Genomic DNA, 20,209 nt, shown 5'->3' with positions numbered 1-20,209 from the left:
CATAATCTGGAGTTGGGGGCAGTAGTGTTTTCCCTCAAGATTTGGAGACATTATCTGTATGGGGTCCAGTATACCGTTTACACAGATCACAAGAGATTGCGATATATTATGGACCAACCGAACCTGAACATGAGGAAGCACAGGTGGCTTTACGTGGTCTAGGATCATGACTACAAGATCCTTTAACATCCGGGTAAATCGAATATGGTTGCGGATGCTTTGAGCCGTAAGTCGACTGGATCTTCAGCTGGGGATATGTGTATGAGGATGTCCATTGATTCTCCAATTTTGGATTTGATCAGATGGGAATAAACAGAAAGAGTCAAGAAGGAGAACTGAAAACAAGAGAGGATCAGGGGCGAGATCGATAGATTTGTCACCGATAGTTGGGGATTGTTGACCCGTTGTCGTGCGGTCTGGATTCCGGTTTCTTGCGGTGTCAAACAGATAGTTTTGAAGGAGGCACATAAGTCTCGTTTTTCAATTCCATCAGGAGCCACCAAGATGTATCAGGATTTGAGGCTAAGTTACTGGTGGCCGTGTATAAAGAGGGAGATAGCTTGGTACGTTGAGAGGTTCTTGACCTATAGGATATTCAAGGCCGAGCATCAGAAGCCGCATGGAAAGCTGCATCCTTTGGAGGTTCCCATGTGGAACTGAAACGAATCACCATGGATTTTATCACCAAGCTACCGAAGACTGCCAAGGGTTTTGATGCTATATGGGTCATCGTGGATTGATTGACCAAGAGTGCCCATTTTTTGGCCATCCAAGAGAGCTCCTCGGCCGAAAAGTTGGCCGATGTGTATGTTCTTTAGATTGTTGATCGTCATGGGGTTCCAGTTTCCATTATATCAGATCGAGATGTTCAGTTCACTTTCCGATTCTGACGGAAGTTCCACGAGGAACTGGGTACGAGGCGACATTTCAGCATTGCTTATCATCCGCAAACTGACGGCCAGAGTGAGCGGACCATCCAGACACTTAAAGATATGTTGTGGGCTTGTGTCATAGATTTTGGAGGGAGTTGGGATTCCTACCTACCTCTTGCAGAGTTCTCCTACAACAACAACTATCACTCCAACATTGGTGTTGTTGGGTTTTGAGCACTATAACACTCCTATGGTGCACATGCAACCCTAAATGCTTTGGATCTGTGTTTTCTCTAACTATACATGCATATTTTCAAGTTTCCAAAGCATTGTCCTAATTAGCATACATTTGAACAATTGAATGATACAACTAGTTAGATGACTTACCTCTTAGAAGGACTTGTAGTTATTGACCTTTAAAAGCTTGAGCGCCTCAAGTGTGATGTCTCTATTGGTTCATAAACACCAATATGCAAGAGGGGGATTGATGTTGTATTAATGTCTAAGTCCATAACTATAATTGGTAAGACTTGACCCGATCCGGCATGGTCCATTTGGGTTGCATGGCATCATGCATTTGGATAGACTATAATGAGAGAAATAACACTTAAGGTTGGTTAATATATTATAAGTTCTAATATATTAATAAGGTTATTTAATTAGTATTGATCAAGAATTAATTTGGAATTAATTAAGTGATCAAAAGGAGACTAATTAAATATATGGGTTGATTGTGTAAATCATTCATTCTTATATATGTGGGCTTGTGATCCAAGATTTCTTATGTTGGACTAAGTCCATGGGGTGATCCATGGATACTCCATGGAGGTTAAAATCCATGGAGCATAAGGAATGGGTAAAGTTATGAGTTACATGGTGTAACCCTAATAGCCACCATATAAAAGAATCCCATGGCTCAAGAAATCGTGCACTAATGTGTGACAATGAGGGCTAGACGATTTCAAGGAGTGTTCCATTTCTCTCAAGTCATTCCATGTGCATTTGGTGTTGTGTGAACCATTTGAGGTGTCACACTTGGGGCACTAGGCACTCAAGCTTCATGGAGACAAGCTACATCAAACAAAGGTATGTATTCTATCCATTTGATTACCCAAGTATCAAGTATTGTATGCTAGATAGGGTAATACCTTGGAAAGTTCATAATTGCATGTATAATAGAGAAAACATAGATCCAGGGTATTTAGGGTTGCATGTACACTTAGGAGTGTTAGAATGCGCAAAACCCATCAGTGGTATCAGAGCCAAGGCTTGTTTTCTTGTTATACTTGCAAAATTAGCTGAAAAATCGAATTGTATTAGTTTAAAAATTATGCTAATTACTTGAAAAAAAAATTTGATGTGAATTATCTTTGTTCATATGAGTTTATTAGATTAATAGAAAAGTTAATTGATTATGTGTTTTCAATCCATTTTAATCTAAGAGTTGATTCTAAAATGTGTTTTTGTAACTTGTCCTCAAGTTATATGAAAAGTCACATTTAAGTTTCATAAAACTCATAAAAAGTTGGCAATGGTTACAAAAATGAAGAGTCTTGTCCTCATTAAATGGTTTTATGACTCCATAACTTGTCCTCAAGTTATGGAGGTTCAAGAGTCACTTCATTAAATGATAAAATGTGTAACCTTAATTAGTTCCATAAGTTACAAAAATAAAGAAAAGTTACATTCTTTTATTAGTTTAAAGTCTTCCATAACTTGTCCTCAAGTTATGGAACTTGAAGAGTTTTTTTTTTTTAATTAAAACTACTTTAAACACATAAGTTATGGAATTAATTAGTTTTGAATATTTTCAAAACTTGCCCTCAAGTTTAGGAATTTGTAAAGTTTTCCCCATGAATACTTTAATTCCAAGTTAGCCCTTAGAATTTTAAAAGTTAAAATTCAACACTTATACTTTATAGTATTATAAGTTAATAATAAATATATGTATAAGAGCAAGTCAGTCTTACCGTTAGTAGGCCTCATTCACGAAGCCGGTCTATAAGGGGGGTATAAGGTTACTGCCTATAAAATGGCAGTTTAATGGGTGTCCACTCTCACCCACCGCTTCCTTGACTGGTGGAGGGTCGTTAGCCGAACGGGTAGGACAAGGACTATAATTCTCCCTTCATTAAAAGTATTAATGATAAATACTAAGTAACTAAACTTTTTATAAATTCCCAATCTTAGTTACTTAGGAAAATGTGAATAAGGTGCTAATCCATGAAATTACACTTTGCACTTTGTTTAAACCGTTAGTGGAGCGTGTGTGGTTAACCGGCACACTAACCTGGATTTAACAAAGTAGGCAAAGGGTAACTTAATATTTATCATAGTATCGGTGGAGCTCGTGTGGTTAACCGGCACATCGATTGAGGGGTAAATATTAAGGGTACCAAGTATATTTGCATGGTTACTTCACACCTTGTTTTGTGATCCTCGGCATCCCAGTCACAAAACCTGAAGGGCACACTCGAGATTCAAACATGCCATTGAAAAGTTCAATGAATCTCAAAAGATCTAGGAGTTTCAAATCCAATTAAAAACCTAATTACATTATTTCGTTTTTCATGGTGGAAATTGGTGAATCGTCATTTACCTACCTTCAACTATTTTATAACTCGGATTACGGCATCCCTCTTCCAGTTATAAATAGGTTGTTGGATCATAGCCTTAATATTTCATATTGGGTGTTATATTAAGGACTTTAGATCAACTATCTTGAATATCTCCCAAAAGATGTCTAGTTCAGACATCTATGATCTTCCCAAATCTCTTGGAACTTTACTTCCTCCACCTCCTCCAATTATTCTCCCTAACCCACAAGTTCAAGGTCACTCAAGCCCTAATCGCAAGCAAGGTCTATGTGTGATCACATCTTAGAGATGAAGTCACATATTGACAAGCTGGGAGAGTTGGGTGTCAAAGTCTTGAGAAAGTTGGATGTTCAATCACTTTCTAAGTCACATAGTGAGTTCCTTTGGGACTACTATGAAACAGACTATGACATGAACCTTAATGATCATATCTATTTGCTTGGTGCTGCTGAATCAGCAATGATTTGGAACGATAGTAAAGCAAATTTGATTGGAAGATCAACTTCCCAAAAACTTTATGGACAGTGACAATGGTGACACTGGAAATCCAGAAAAAGCATTCTCTTCCCAATGGAAAGGGATTGGCCATAGTCAACCCGGTTGACCAAATGATAAGGAGAAAGGCTAAGTCTGAGATAGTCCCATTACCAAAGGGTCCATATGTTTATTTTGCCAAAGGAAGGGGCGTTGATTGCAAAGCTGCCAAGTTTACCTAAGGATGTTAAAGTCAATAAGTCTGACTCTACTTCAGGTAGAGCCCATTATCTAACTCTGTTAAGTTTCTATTCTAAGATCCTCATTACATGATGTGACTGGGTCACATGTTGATGTTTTAAGAATCAAAGAATAGAGAGAAAGCTTAAAGGAAGTATATGTTGATTCTGATCGCGTAGGTGGATTTCGATCGCATCAGAATTTTGAAGCTGTTACTTAGGAGTTATGATATATTGCTTAGGAATAGATAACAAGTTTTTCCGTATGCATTTGCACTATAAGGATAAGTTTTTTCCGCAAAGTTTTGAAATAAAATAAAAGTTTTTAATTTTATATTTATTTTAAATATCCTTACAAGTGGCATTTGTGAAAAATGGTTGTTTATATGATTCCATTGATAGCAATATTTGAAAAAAAAATGGACTTGATTCTTTCGTTTGTGGTAGTGTCATAATTTACCAAATAAGGAAAGATTCTCATTCCCAAGGCTTCAGTTGGATAGAAACTTGGAATCATGCAACTTGAATACTATGATGAATGAGAACTTTCAAGCATTGGAAAATTAAGACTTGTTCACATGGATGTGTGAGTCAAGTTAAGGACTAAAGGGATCGAGTACACATTCTTGTGCACTGGTCAAGTCCACCACAAAGCTCGTTAAGACTATTCGTCATGATTTACTAAATTTTAGTAAATATGGTTATACTTACAAGTTTAAGTATAATTCTGAAACATTGGAAAAGTCTCAATGTATGGCAGAACGAATGGGAAGAATTAAATTAGGCAGACAGATAAAAGTTTCTCAAATCTGAAAAGATGGGAGAGTACTTTAGTATCATGTTTTGTGATCATCTTAATGATTAAAGAACCACATCACAATTGGTCTTCTAAGGACATCTTAGTGCATTCTTATGACTAAGAAGAGGAGTCATGAATTGTTGAAATGGTTAAATCAAGAAGATGAGTCATACTTCGTTTCAAAACAAGTCTTAAAGTCATACTCCAAGACTATAAGTTGAGTGACATATCTTAAAGAAAGGTTTATAACACTTGTCAAATGTAAGAGTAAAAGTGTCCTACTCTTGTACATTTGAAGTTGGTAAGTTGTGATGTTTTGGATTAAACAAAGACCAACAAAGGCCAATTGTGTGAAGTGTTTGTCTTGATAAAGAATCTGCACTATCTCTTGAATATTTGGCAAGATAGTCTTATATGTCAAGAGGACAGTGGGAGTCTTAAAGATCCTAAAAAGAATTTCAAGAACTAATCAAGAATAAAACCTGAGGTTCTTCACTAGCACACGACTTGAGGTTTATAACCTATCATGTTGACATATTCTGTGCCCATTCCAGTTAAAGTTGGTTTTGCATAGGAGTTCTGAAAGTTCTCAATTGGTTGCATAACAACTTGGAAGCAATGGCAGGCCCTGTACTACCAGGTGGCAAGAAGTTAAGATTGCATAAGTTCAGTCCATATGAGTTTGGATTTGTCATTATCCTTGTCTTGTGACTATGGTTTTGACGATTCACATGGATAAGAACACATACACCATAAAATCTAAGGGTCATAAGGTTTCTCTCCGATTCAAGAAAATGATGGTGAGGAAACACTTCCACCAAGTAGATTTGAAGCAGATGGAAAAAGGTCTAAACAATTGAGACTATGATTACGGCATCCCTTTTCATAGTTCTGAAATTGTTTAGACACACATGCATGCTATCTAAGGAAAGGTGTATAATTTTAATAAAGTTTTATCAAAGCATCTCGTATCAGAAATCTGAACTTTGGTAAGGAAGTCAATAAAGTATTGATTTCTAGAAGTCCAGTTGATTTCTGAGTACATGTCAAAGCTAGTGGGAGCATAAGTGTTATACTAATAATCATCATGTTAGTGGGAGCATGATAATTATTGTTAGTGTTGCAAGTTAGCAATGTTAATTATAGAAAACAAAAGTTTCAATTCGTGAGGCTGCAGGGATTGAAAAAGTTGTTTTGCTATAATTAAGGGAGAGGATATACTTCATTTCAGTTCTAAAGGCTTAGATTGAGACCTTAATCATCTTTAGTCAAGAATATATATATATGAATTTCATGTTGGATTGGTTCAACTTAAGGAAATTCTATATATTGCATTTTCAAAATTCGATTATGATTACGGCATCCCTCTTCATAGTCAAATTTTGAAAACATGGCAAATAAAAATATTGTAGCAAAAGACTGGTCTAGAATCATGTCTTTATGTGAGACATCATGAATCGTGTACCATTTGCTTTGGGTACAGGATCGATTGCATGTGCTATAATATTTGTCATTTCTAAATTTTTCCAAATGCCCAGAGGCATTAAGAAGGGAAAAGGTCTAGAATTGGATATGACTAAAATGATTAAGCAATTGTCGAGGACAATCTGAGGTTTACCAAAGATTGGTTGCTCAGGGACAGTTGGAAGTATAGTGCTAATTTTGGAAGGACCATATTGACATATTCTGAAAAGAGGCATCTCTTATTCAGAAGTGATAGTCAAAATGAGAATATGGAGTTGTCTCCATAGGTGGAAGTTATCTGTGTAAGATTAGAAAACTTAATGCAAGAAGCATGTCCAAAGCAATGTACTTTGAATATGAGACTTAGTTTCCATGGAGTTGATCTCCATTGGAATACCTTATAATGACTATTGACAAGTCTTTGTGACTTTGTACATATTCATTACAGGAGGGTCAGTGCATATAAGTTTAAAATCTAAACAGATTTCAATAAATGATAGGAATTTGAAATTCTCACATTTTTCGATAAGGATTTGGGAGTGTGAAATTAGAATCATTGAAATTATGTTCAATTGGTTTATTTCACAAAGTAAGGATCATAGACAAACATAGAGTGCATACTTGGTGTATGGCAAAGCTATTGTTTAAGAAAAACATAGTGTACATGCTTGGAGCATGGGACAACTAGTGTTTTTAATTCAAGTATAAAGTTGATAAAACCAAAACAATGAATAATGAGTAATCAGTATGGTGATAAATAAAAGTGTTTATTTATATTCATAGGGTTTGATACCATATTTGATTCATTTATTCTTGTGTTTCACTTTGCATGTTTTGACTTCCATAATAACTAAGTCGCTCTTCCTGAATGATTAAGTTATTCAAACCATCCACAGTCGGTCATATGTTGGAAGTATATATGAATCAATACTGTCATGGGTTGGTTTGTAGAGGTCCAAGTTGGTGGACAAAGTGGTGCTACAACACTCATGAGTGCTCATAAGTTCTGAGTATTGGATTCAACCAGCGCTCATTTGAATCACTTCCTGGATTTTATCACGAGTGATCATGAGACGATAATATCGTATATTCTTCAAACCTAGAGATATGAGTTGTTACTATGAGTTGGTTGTACATTGATTGCACGAAAACGCATTCGGTAACTCGATGTTATAAAACGTGCCTTTGTGTATGATTCAACAAGTAGTAGAACAAGCCATATGAGTCGAAGTTTATCCATTCCTTTCACCTTCGGAATAAAAGCGATATATGTGGGCCCCTCGATGATTTAAAGATGATACATGTGAGTGCTTGGCCAAGCCAGGACTGATTTGATTTGTTCAATCAGTCAGTCATCATGAATCGGAAATCGGGAAACAACAAATGGACAGAGAGAATGATTGATAATCCATGTCTCAGTCCATATGATATCTAGAATGGAGGAATATATGATCCTTTATCTAATGGACAAGTCATTGACAAAGGTCAGAGTTCATCGACATGGTCAGAGTTCGACAGAAGCTTTTGAGAGCTACGATTGCTGATCGGTTCCTGAAGTCATACGCAATAATAGTTTTAGACTTATCCAAGTGGGAGACTGTTGAATTAATGTCTAAGTCCATAACTATAATTGGTAAGACTTGACCCGACCCGGCATGGTCCATTTGGGTTGCATGGCATCATGCATTTGGATAGACTATAATGAGAGAAATAACACTTAAGGTTGGTTAATATATTATAAGTTCTAATATATTAATAAGGTTATTTAATTAGTATTGATCAAGAATTAATTTGGAATTAATTAAGTGATCAAAAGGAGACTAATTAAATATATGGGTTGATTGTGTAAATCATTCATTCTTATATATGTGGGCTTGTGATCCAAGATTTCTTATGTTGGACTAAGTCCATGGGGTGACCCATGGATACTCCATGGAGGTTAAAATCCATGGAGCATAAGGAATGGGTAAAGTTATGAGTTACATGGTGTAACCCTAATAGCCACCATATAAAAGAATCTCATGGCTCAAGAAATCGTGCACTAATGTGTGAATATGAGGGCTAGACGATTTCAAGGAGTGTTCCATTTCTCTCAAGTCATTCCATGTGCATTTGATGTTGTGTGAACCATTTGAGGTGTCACACTTGGGGCACTAGGCACTCAAGCTTCATGGAGACAAGCTACATCAAACAAAGGTATGTATTATATCCATTTGATTACCCAAGTATCAAGTATTGTATGCTAGATAGGGTAATACCTTGGAAAGTTCATAATTGCATGTATAATAGAGAAAACATAGATCCAAGGTATTTAGGGTTGCATGTACACTTAGGAGTGTTAGAATGCGCAAAACCCATCACTTGAGAGAATAGGCTACTATCACAAAATCAACTTTACCCTCTTGGAAAGTAAGTGGCCACTGATTTTGGCTCTAGGATGGGCTTATTTATAGTGTAGCACATGCTAGGGTTACACTTTGTAAACCCTAATGACCCATGACTTTCCACATTATCATGCTCCATGGATTTAACCTCCATGGACTATCCATGGATTAGTTTAGCCCATCTACATAATTATGGATCATTGGCCCACACTACAAGAATCATTGATTTACATAATCAATCCCCATATATTTAATTAGTCTCTTTTGACCACAAAATTAATTCCAAATTAATTCTTGATCAACACTAATTAAATAATATGATTTCATATTAATATATTATACTTGTAATATATTAATAAACCATAAATAACCTTATTCTCAAAATTCAATCTATCAAATTGCACTGGTGAAGGCAACCCAAAAAGGACCATGCTACAATCGGGTCAAGTACATCCCAGTTATAGTTATGGGCTTAGACACCAAATCCAACAGGTGCACCCCCCCTTCGAGCTTCTGTATGGTCGGAGATATCGTACCCCATTTTGTTGGGGGGAGGTTGGTCACAGAGTCATGGGGGGGGGGACTGAGGTGGTCCTCCAGACTACAGAGCTTATCCAGCAGATCAGGCAGAGATTGCAGATAGCTCAGAGTCGGCAGAAGAGCTATGCCGACCGTCGTCGATCAGAGTAGGAGTTCCAGGTCGGGGTATTAAGGTACTACCGAAGGTCTCACACTTGAAGGGTGTAATATACATTAGGAAGAGGGGAAAATTGGGTCCCCGGTATATTGGAATGTTCTGTGTGATCGCCAGAGTGGGCACTACCGGTTGGATTTACCGAGTGAGCTCAGTCAGATCCACAACACTTTCCATGTTTCGCAGTTGCGGAAACGCGTGATAGACGAAGAGGCAATGGTCCTTTTGGATGATATTCAGGTCGATGAGCACCTAAAATATGTTGAGAGGTTGGTAGCAGTGGTCGAGAGGAAGATGAAGGTCCTACACAACAAGGAGATACCTTTAGTACAGGTTCAGTGGCAATATCGGAGAGTCTCCGAGTGGACCTGGGATCCCAAGTTTGAGATATGGAAGCATTGCCCGAAGTTGTTCACAGCCGCGGACTTCGAGGATGAAGTATAGTCCAAGTGTAGGAGAACTGTAACATCCCGATGATGAAGTAACTTTGAATTAAACCCTTTATGTGAAGAATATTGCATTTTTGGCCCTTGTGCATGAGGAGGATTGCAAAATGGCCGAAAGTGGCATTTTGGTAATTTTGGCCAAAGACTTAGTATGTTGAGCGTACGCTTCATATGTAGGGCGTACATGCACGGGGTCTTATACACTGGGTGTACATTGCATACGTCGGACATACGTGCGAGGGTTCCAGACCCTAAAATTTTGGGTTTGGACCCTATTTAAACATCATTATGGCCCCAAGACCTTCATCCGAATCAGCCTCCCTCCATAGTTCGTCCCTCTAGCTAACCCTAAGTGAGAAGAGTGAATTTTGAGCTCATTTGTGTGTTTTGGTGGTGTCCTTGAAGAAGAAGAAGGTGGTAGAAGGACTTTGGAGCTTGAAAGAAGCTTGGATCTGGGATCCCATACTAGCTAGTAATCTCCAGGAGGTAAAAATCTCTTAGCTTGATTATCCTTTCATGTAGATCTAGATATTCCTCCATTTAGGGCATTTTGGTCCCAACCTTTGTGATTATTGTGCATGTCATGCTCTTGATCAAATAAGTTGTCCTTTCAGACCCAATGAGGGGTCTTGAGTCATAAAAATGTGATCTTGATGCTTAGTCCTTCCCCATGCATGCTCTAGATGGTCTTAAGTTGTTAAGAAGTTGGAATTTTGTGTATTAAGCACTTAATGGGCATGTAAAGTCATAAAGCTGGAAACTTTATGACTCTCAATGGTATTTTGGCCTTGGATATGCATTTGGATGTAAAAAGTAGAAGTATTAAGCTCTTAAGGGGTTAAGAAGAAAACATGTGCGTACGTTGCGCGTACGCAGGTTGAGCCCCATTTCCTCGGACACGAGTACTCCCCGCGTACACCCGAAGTACTCCCCGCGTACGAGGCTTGAGTTGACTTGGCTGAGTTGACTCGGCAGGGTTGACTTAGTGGACTTTGTTGATTTTGACCAGTTTTGACCAATGGTATTTTAGGAAAATTGTTATTAATTTAGAATGGGAACTGTTTTGATATTTAGGAGTCGGCAGAGCCGGTTGTCGGAGGAGGGATTTATTTCAGACTGCATTCAGACTGAGATGTGAGTTTTCCTCACTATACCCGTGGGTCGAAGGCACCAATGTCAGCCTGCTAGATTATTTATCCTGGTCAGGATATGGATATGATAGTTTGTAGTTGTTCAGTAGATCCGTATGATTATCTATAATTGTTGGCTCTATGTTTATGTTTATTTGTTGCATATTTCGACATGTTGTGTTGGGTTGAGGCGGTCCTACTTTGTGTTGTAGGACAAGACACCCGGGGACGACCGGATAGGTTGTAGGCCCTGCGAGGCAGTCCAGTTAGGCCGACGGCCCGTGGAGCGGTCCGGATAGGCTGTACGCCCTGCGAGGCGGTCCATTCATGTTGAAGGCTCGTAGAGCGGTCCAGATAGGTTGTAGGCCCTGCAAGGCGGTCCAGTCAGGTTGGCTGCTCATATTTGTATGTTTGTTTGTTATGTGGTGTGTTGGTACTTTGGTGGAACTCACTAAGCTTTGGCTTACAATTTTTGGTTTATCGTTTCAGGTACTTCTGAGGATCATGGGAAGGCAAAGGCGTGATTGTAACGACTTCCTGTTTTATGGCACTAGGTCTTGGGAAAACTCTGATTGAAATAATGTTTTTGAAACAATGACTTTTTGTAAATAATATTAATTAATGGTTAGTTTTGAAAATTTTAAATTTATCGTGATTTTGGAGTGTTACAGTTGGCACTTGGCATAGTTGGTGCCCTAGTCCATCTCCATCGCTAGTAGTGAAATCAACATCACTTGTCTTAATGACGTCATATTTTTATAAGTTCGTATAGTAAAGTTTGGTATTGAGGAGTAATACATTACATATTACATATGTATATATAATTATAAAGAGAGATTCACATTCAGGCATGGGCGGAGCCACATGAGAGCAGTGTGGCCCCAGGCCCACCCTCAATTTCTCAATTTTTTTGCTTTTATATTGTTAATTTGTTGATATATATCATTTTGTGAAATTATAAACGAGAAAGTTCTTTAGCTCAATTGGTAGAAGCGTTCTGTCCGCCTCGAGGATACCTACGTTCGAGCCTATTTGTCAACAATTTTTTGAACATGTGATACATTTAATTCCACTTCATTTAAATCATAACTCCAAGTCACAATTGTAGCCACTTATTTATACTCTTATTTGCACAATTTCACCCATCTTCTAATTTCTTTAACAAATCAGTTTTAGAAATTTATATATTCTGCCCCTCAATTTTTATATTTCTTATTTTAATTAATTTAGTTACTTTTTTAGTTTTCTTGTAATATCCCAATCTTCAGGTATGGATTTAAAAGCTTTATATTTATATTTTCATTTTTTCAGGGCAACTTGACAAGTTGACAGGCTCCAACTCGTCGTGTAGAGTATATAATGATCGCGTATCTTTCAATGTCTACTCGACGAATTGGAAGGCCCCAACTCGACGAGTTGAAAGCTGAACATGAAAACCCTAATTTTTAGGGTTTGCACCCTATTTAAAGGCCTTAACTTTCATTTTTGCCTCCTTCATCGCCCCATTGTCTAGATAAAAACCCTAGTTCGTGCTTTTGCCCTCATTGTGTGTGTGTGAGCTAGAGAATGATTTTTGGTGCTCTTTTTGAAGGAACAAGAAGCTTGAAGAAGTTGACTGAAAGGAGAGGTTGTAGATCCGGTGTTTAGTTTGTTGTGGCAACCATTTTGAGGTATAAAGTCAATACCTTGGCCTCTTATTGCTTAGATTTACTTCTATGAAAAGATATTGTTATTCTTGGTCTACATTGGAGTCATTCTTGGAAGGATACATTGTTTGAAGTTGCCACTTCTGATCTTGATGTTTTGTGGCTCTTTGAGCCCAAAGTTCCAAGCTTTATCAAGTATTGGCCCTCCTTCATGCCCTAAACCCCTTATTAAGCTATGAATGAGTGTTTTAGCCCCATGATGCCATGCATGGATGTAAAGCTTGCAACTTTACGTGGTATCTCAACCCTAGGGGACTAGATCTATAGTTTGGAGGCATTAGACTCCCTTGGAAAGCGACTGAATGGACTAAGACTAGAACATCTTGACGAGTTGCCTAGCCAACTCGACGAGTTGAGTCGGGTTTTCCCTCTTTATGGATGATGAAGAACTCGACGAGTCAGTAGATGCACTCAACGAGTTGGGTCAACATGGACTGTTGACCTTGACTATTGACCTTGACTGTTGACTTTGAATTTGACCATGGTTGACCAAGTTTGACCTTGAGGGTATTTCTGGTATTTTGGGATTTTGATGAGGTTGATCAGTTGGTGATTGTAGGCTGCTGAGTTGGAGCTGTGAGTTGGTATTAATATTACCGGTTCAACACTACTTGTGAGGTGAGTTTTCCTCGCTATGCTAACAGGGTCGAAGGCACCAAGGCCGGCCCTTTTTGGATTGTTATCCTGCTTATGCATAATGCTATGTTTAGTGATCTGTTAGATCTGTATCCTGGTATATAGGATGGTGCTATGTTTAGTGATCTGTTAGATCTGTATCCTGGTATATAGCATGATGCTATGATTATTGATCTGTTAGATATGTATGACTGTTTGTACATGCTTGCTAGCGTTTGATATCTATGTGTTGATTGTGTGCTTGCGTGTGGGTTGAGGCGGTCCTGCTTTGTGCTCTAGGCCAATAGACCCAGGGAAGCCTGGATAGACTGAAGGCCCATCAGGGCGTACCAGTAAGTCCGAAGGCCCGGAGAACGGTCCAGACAGGCTGAAGGCCCGTTGAGGCGGTCTAGACATGCTGAAGGTTCTGAGAGTGAGCCAGATAGACTGAAGGCCGGTGAGGCGGTCCAGTCATACTGAAGACTCTATGTATGTTGTTTGTTATGATATTGTTCTGGTTTGTATGGTGTTGGTATTTTGGGGGAACTCACTAAGCTTTGGGCTTACTGTAACACCCATAAAGTTCAAGCCAATTTAAACTTTTCAAAACGTTTCAAACAAACAATTATTGCAGATTTGTTTTCAAAATAGTCTATATCAAAGTTTTTCCCAGAAACATAAATAAAACATGAGGAGCTGTACGATCATGCCTTCGCCTTGCCGCGATCCCCTGTTGTACCTGAAATAATAAACTAAAACTGTAAGCCCGAAAGCTTAGTGAGTTCCCCCAAAATACCGATACACTGCACATAACACATATACAAATAACAACATATACTGGGTCCACAACTTTACAGACTGGATTACCCCTTGGGCACACAGTGTGAGGCTGGATTGCCTTACGGGCCCACATCTCACATCTGGATTACCACCGAGCCCATAGTACGAGTCTCCCTCAGCTCGTATCTGGAATGCTCCCGGGTTTGTTGGTTACCGCACGGAGCAGTATCACCTCAACCCATCTCACATAATATGTCGACATATAACATAACTAATGCACATACATATAATCATACAGTATCACAGGTAATCCTACAGATCTACCCGACTAGCATATTAACTGGCATACATCACTATCTCAAACTCAACATATCAATAACTACTAGGATATCAAATCCAATGGGCCGGCCTTGGTGCCTTAGACCCCTTAGCATAGTGAGGATAACTCACCTCACACTGTCGACTCGAAGATAAACTCAAGCTCTCGAATTGCCGACACAACCTCCACCACCTATATTCACCATAAAACCATACTTGTAAATTTCCAATTTCCCAAAATACCCCCAGAAGTCCACTGGTCCACCCTTGGTCAAAGTCAAAGTCATTGGTCAAGGTCAACAGTCCATGTTGACCTCAACTCGTCGAGTACCCTCAGCTACTCGCCGAGTTCCTTGCATAACTCGCCAACTCGCCGAGTCACTAGAGTGACTCGTCGAGTTCCTAAGGTTTGCGGTCGTAACCTCTTTGGCCAGCTTGTCGAGTTCCTCTTGCAACTCGCCAAGTCCATACGTGTCCAAAGGTTGGGAAAACCCTAGCCGACTCGCCGAGTCGCTCATCTGACTCGCCGAGGCCACGACAATCTTCATCGGACTCGTAGAGTCGACCATGCGACTCGCAGAGTCCCTTCAGTCCTTCATCCATACAGAGGCTTTTTAAGCCATGCTAAGGCTCCAAATTGTAGATCCAGCTTCCAAAGACATGTTTATCACGTAAAGTTGCAAACTTTACGTGCATGCAAAGCTCCAAAGTCTTAAAATGACAAAACTAAGCTTGTAAAGAAGTCTCACACTTGAAGGAAGGTTTATGCTTGCCAAAGCTGAAAACTTTATGGACTTAGAGACCAAGGAGAGTCCAGATCTGAAGTTACAACTTCAGATCTTAGCTTATACCCAAGAATGGCTTCTTATTATGCTAGAAAAGCCCTAAAATCCACCCAAAAGAGATCTAGAATGAAATGGGGTTGAGATAACAGCTTAATACCTTCCAAAAGATGCCAACTGAAATAGATATTGATTCTCATGAGTTCCTTGCTTCAATCCACTTGTTTTCCCCAAGTTTTCCTCACCAAGATCCTTCTTCCAAGCTTAAACACACCAATGAAGCACACACACACGATTTATGGTTTTAGAGTGTCAATGGGATGTAAATGGGAGGCTGGGGGAGGCCAATGATCCTTTAAATAGGGTGCAAAACCCCGAAATTTAGGGTTTCATCTGCCAGCTCCTACTCGTCGGGTCCCTTCTTGGACTCGGCGAGTAGGCCACTAAAACACGTGGACCAACCCGCTGCTACTCGACGAGTAGGGCAACCAACTCGTCGAGTAGACCTTGAAATCAAGAAAATCTTATATAAAAATCAATACCTGAGAATCGGGGCGTTACACTTATAGTTGTGGATTTTGTTTCAGGTACTTCGGATGATCGTGAGAAGGCGAAGACTTGATCGTGCACCTCCTCACATTCTATGATTTTGATTTCTGAGATTCTCTGATATGAAACTATTTTGGAAACATTTTGTAATAACTAATGGTTTTTGGATATTTGAAAAAGTTTTAAATTTTTTTTTATGAATTTTATGGATGTTACATTTCTCATGTTACAATTCACTCCCTTACAATTATTTTGCTTATATAAAAAAATTGTATTTAGAGGGGCCCAATTTTAGTTTTCGCACATGGCATTCAAAATTAACGGACCGACCTTATATATATATATATATATATATATATATATATATATATGTGTGTGTGTGTGTGTGTGTGTGTGTGTGTTCTAACTAATTTATGAGGAACACCCTAAAAAAATTTATGGCTTCGCCCAGGAGCATACGTCACGAAACTGTAGAATGCCGAGTTCGCCGAGATAAGAGATGGCGCGGTGAGCAGACTCAACGGGGATGATTAACAGAACGGATGTCATCTTCTTCGACCACATCATACCCATTTGCGACAAATTCTTTAGCAGCTCCATAATTATTGTTGCTACTCTTACTCATATGCTACCTACGAATTTGAAAGCTAAACTTTTGATATTGAGGGTTATATTTAAGATCTAGTCACCGTCAATTCATTTGTTATGATTTATATGGATACTCGCGTTATAATTGGTTTGATAGTTTTCTTCTTTTGGGGTAAAGGTAACCCCTCATACTCATGGATGATCATCAGATGTCCATTTTAGGGTTGTCAGTGTCAAATTGTTTTGATAGTTTTCTCATGCCATTATAAAATATTGAACAATTAGACGAATGACTATTTTACAATTACCTAATTTATTTTAAACTTTGAGAAGTATTTTAAAAAGTCACTCAATCTTATTTCTATTTTTTAAGCGCATATTATATTTATAAGATAAAAAAATATACATTTAATGAAATAACAAAGAATATGTTAAAGTTGGGTTTATTTTGAAAAAAAAAACGTTTTAAGTCTAAACCGGAAAAAATACAAAATATAGGGTCTTGTGTGAAAAAAAAATTCTCAGTTTACCTGTTGGATAAAAGTTGGGTCTGTTCGGAAAAGAAAAAAGTTTTAAGTATAAAAAGAAAAAATATCAAAATATAAGGTCTTTTATGGAAATAACTCAAACCCTTGGTTTATCTAAATTTTGTTATTTATTTCATTTGTTGATCCTAAATATTATTACTTCTTTCGGTCTAAAATCCCCCTAATAAATGAAAATAATTTTTTCACATGTCATTCTATCATTAACTTGGACAAATGTCATTTTTTGATACTTTTGAATAAATGTTTTTTCCATTTGTCATTTTCTCATTTTCTCATTTTTTTAATCTTTTTTTAATTGACATATCATATTTACACTTCAAATAATAATTGCATTAATTAAAAATAACTAATAAATTACAATATTACTATTCATATAGTATTTAATATGTTTCCTTTTAAATTTAAATTTTAATTTTTAAATTTTAAATCTAAACAAATTTTTGTTTAACCATTCATATTTAAACTTTTTGTTTTATACAACATTCATATCATACGAGTCTTACCACTAGTAAAAAATATATAAAAAAATATTTTATATACATTAAAGTCTAACCAGGTAACGATAAACCACATCAACTATTCACAAAATAAATAAATTAAAGACTAGCTTTCATAAACCGCAAAGACAAACAAGTAATTTTGTCTATATTATATAATGATATATCTAACTTTTTTTTTCGTTATTTATTTTACACCATACTCATAGGATGACTTTGGAGTCTCCGATCTCTTGGCTTTTCTTAATCTAAAGTTTAAATGGATTGTCGAGAAAATCGAGATTACATGATGGGGCCAATTAATTTTCTAAAAAGTCATATGGCCATTCAAACAAGAAATAAAGTACTAAAAAGGTTTCAATGTTAACAAAAGCTATTTGAATGCCTTTTTCTTTTTCCTAAAGTGATAATCATTTCGTAATCAATTGGTGGATTTGTGATTTGAGATTTTATTAACTCTTTTTTCCATGTAAAAATAAAACAAATTTTGTTGCAAAATATTGAATAAAAACTATATTACAATTTTCAATACGTCATCATATAATCCCGATTAAGCACCAAAATGATTCTAGCCTAGCGGTATCAGGTTGTCCTTCCTTTTTAAGGTCGATGGTTCAAGTTACGTCGTGGACATATGTGAAATTAAGGAATAGTTTAAGAGTAAATTCTGTTGTTCAAAAATATATAATCCCGATTGAGCGACTTGTACATCGAAATATAGGAATACTAGAAGCTAAGTTAAATTTTGACATGACTCCCAAATAAAATTTTCTATAAATTTTCAGTTTATTCGATTTTAGTGAGTTCGTTCAAGAGAAAGGAAACGATGAGGGATATAACACTCGATTAAGCACTCATATGGTGATACGTGAGAACACAGGAAAAAAATGAGAAATCGGGCGGTCAATCTCAAACAATCATTTTTTAGATTGAATTTTATTAAATTAGCAAAATAGAGCAAAATGGACAATTACAGAGAAATAACAAATAAAAGATGTTGAAGTCAATCACTCCAGAAAGCCGAAACGCTATTGTTCCTATTAATATACCACAAAAACGAACAATCAACAATACTATCAAACAAAGTTTATCGTAGCTTGTGATTATCACCAAACATCACCCCATTAATGGTCACATAACGCACATCACCATGCATATAATGGCTTCCAACATGGACCTTTTAGGTGACCTCAAGCGAACATCAACAACCCAACCAAAAAGATCAATCAGATTATCCCTCTCCGGTGGGACTAGATGTAGCCACTTGAAAACCCTTTTCCACACAGTCGATGAAACCTGACAAGACCACAGGACGTGATCAAACTCCTCTGGTCTTTTCGAACAAAGCAGGTAGAGTAACGAATCCAAATCAACCTCTTTCTGACTTAAGTTCCATCTAGTCGGCAAACAGTCCAATAGCGCACGCCAAACAAGGATATTAACCTTACACAACATATACCGATTCCACCTCATTTCCAATTTCCTGTCAGGGAGACTCAAGTTACTTATAACATTACGCGTTTGTTTCATCGTAAACGAATCAACCCCCTCTGACGTCCATCGCCAAACATTCAGTTCCTTAGAAAGATGTATGTTAGTCAACATAGTAGCTAAGTCATCAAATTGTCTTTTCTCAACTCATCCATGTATAGCTCGTCTCCTAAACCACATACACCCATCACCCCATCTATCATAGACCAAACAATCTTGATTTACCTCAAAACGAAAAAGTCTTAAAAACTTAATCTTTATAGGCAAGTTATCAATCCAAACATCACACCGTACAACAATCTCAAACAATCATAATCCTAAGCTTATTTATTTTTAAAATCTTAGTTTTTTTTAACAACTGGATTCTATAGATGAAAAACGTAGCAACAACAACAACAACATAATAATAATAATAATAATAATAATAATAATAATAAATTAATAATAGCCAAAACAGGACACTGGATTAAATAGTTGACCCAATTAACTTTAAGATTTAGAAATCTATGCTTGAGGCAATTAAAAGAAGACATTACCAATTTTTTTTAAAAAATTATCTCTATGAAACTTCTTGTCACCAAAAGCTACCGCATTCTGGTACCTCTAAAGAACTCAAGAATTGTCATGCATATCACCTCTAAGCTATTTTTTGGAAAGGGAAAAGTGTTGGTTGTCAATCCACTCAAACAACTCTATGACGTGAGTGAAACTAGATATAAACATGTCGATTCATCTACTAACCCTCTCTCAATTTTTGGAAATGGAAATGTCTTTCCTCTCTAAATTTATTTTAAAAGGTATTTGATCAAAAATCACCTTACATGTGTAACATCTCAAAAATTTCAACAATTTAAACTTTTCAAAACAACTCAATTATTAACAAAAGTGTTTACAAAAACATTGTTTCCAGAACATGATTTAAAATCAGAGTCTCCCAAGATCCAATCTGTTGTAAAACTAAGGATGTGTACGGTCACTCCTTCGTCTTGCCACGAATCATCTGAAGAACCTGAAACCATAAACAAAATTGTAAGCACAAAGCTTAGTGAGTTCCCCTAAAATACCACCACACAAACAAACAAAATATACAACAGGCATGCTCAAATACTCATGCATGGCCCAATCAGCCTCGGGCTGGAATACTAGGCATGTCTAAGATGGGCCCAATCATCCTCAAGATGGAATACCCTTGTATCATAAGCAGTTTGGTCCAATCAACCATCGGGTTGGAATAAC

The sequence above is a fragment of the Lactuca virosa genome, chromosome 4 (genome assembly GCF_052849685.1).
Source record: "Lactuca virosa cultivar CGN04683 chromosome 4, Lactuca_virosa_CGN04683_v6, whole genome shotgun sequence".
In the NCBI taxonomy this organism is placed as follows: domain Eukaryota; kingdom Viridiplantae; phylum Streptophyta; class Magnoliopsida; order Asterales; family Asteraceae; genus Lactuca; species Lactuca virosa.
This window is presented reverse-complemented; position numbering follows the sequence as displayed.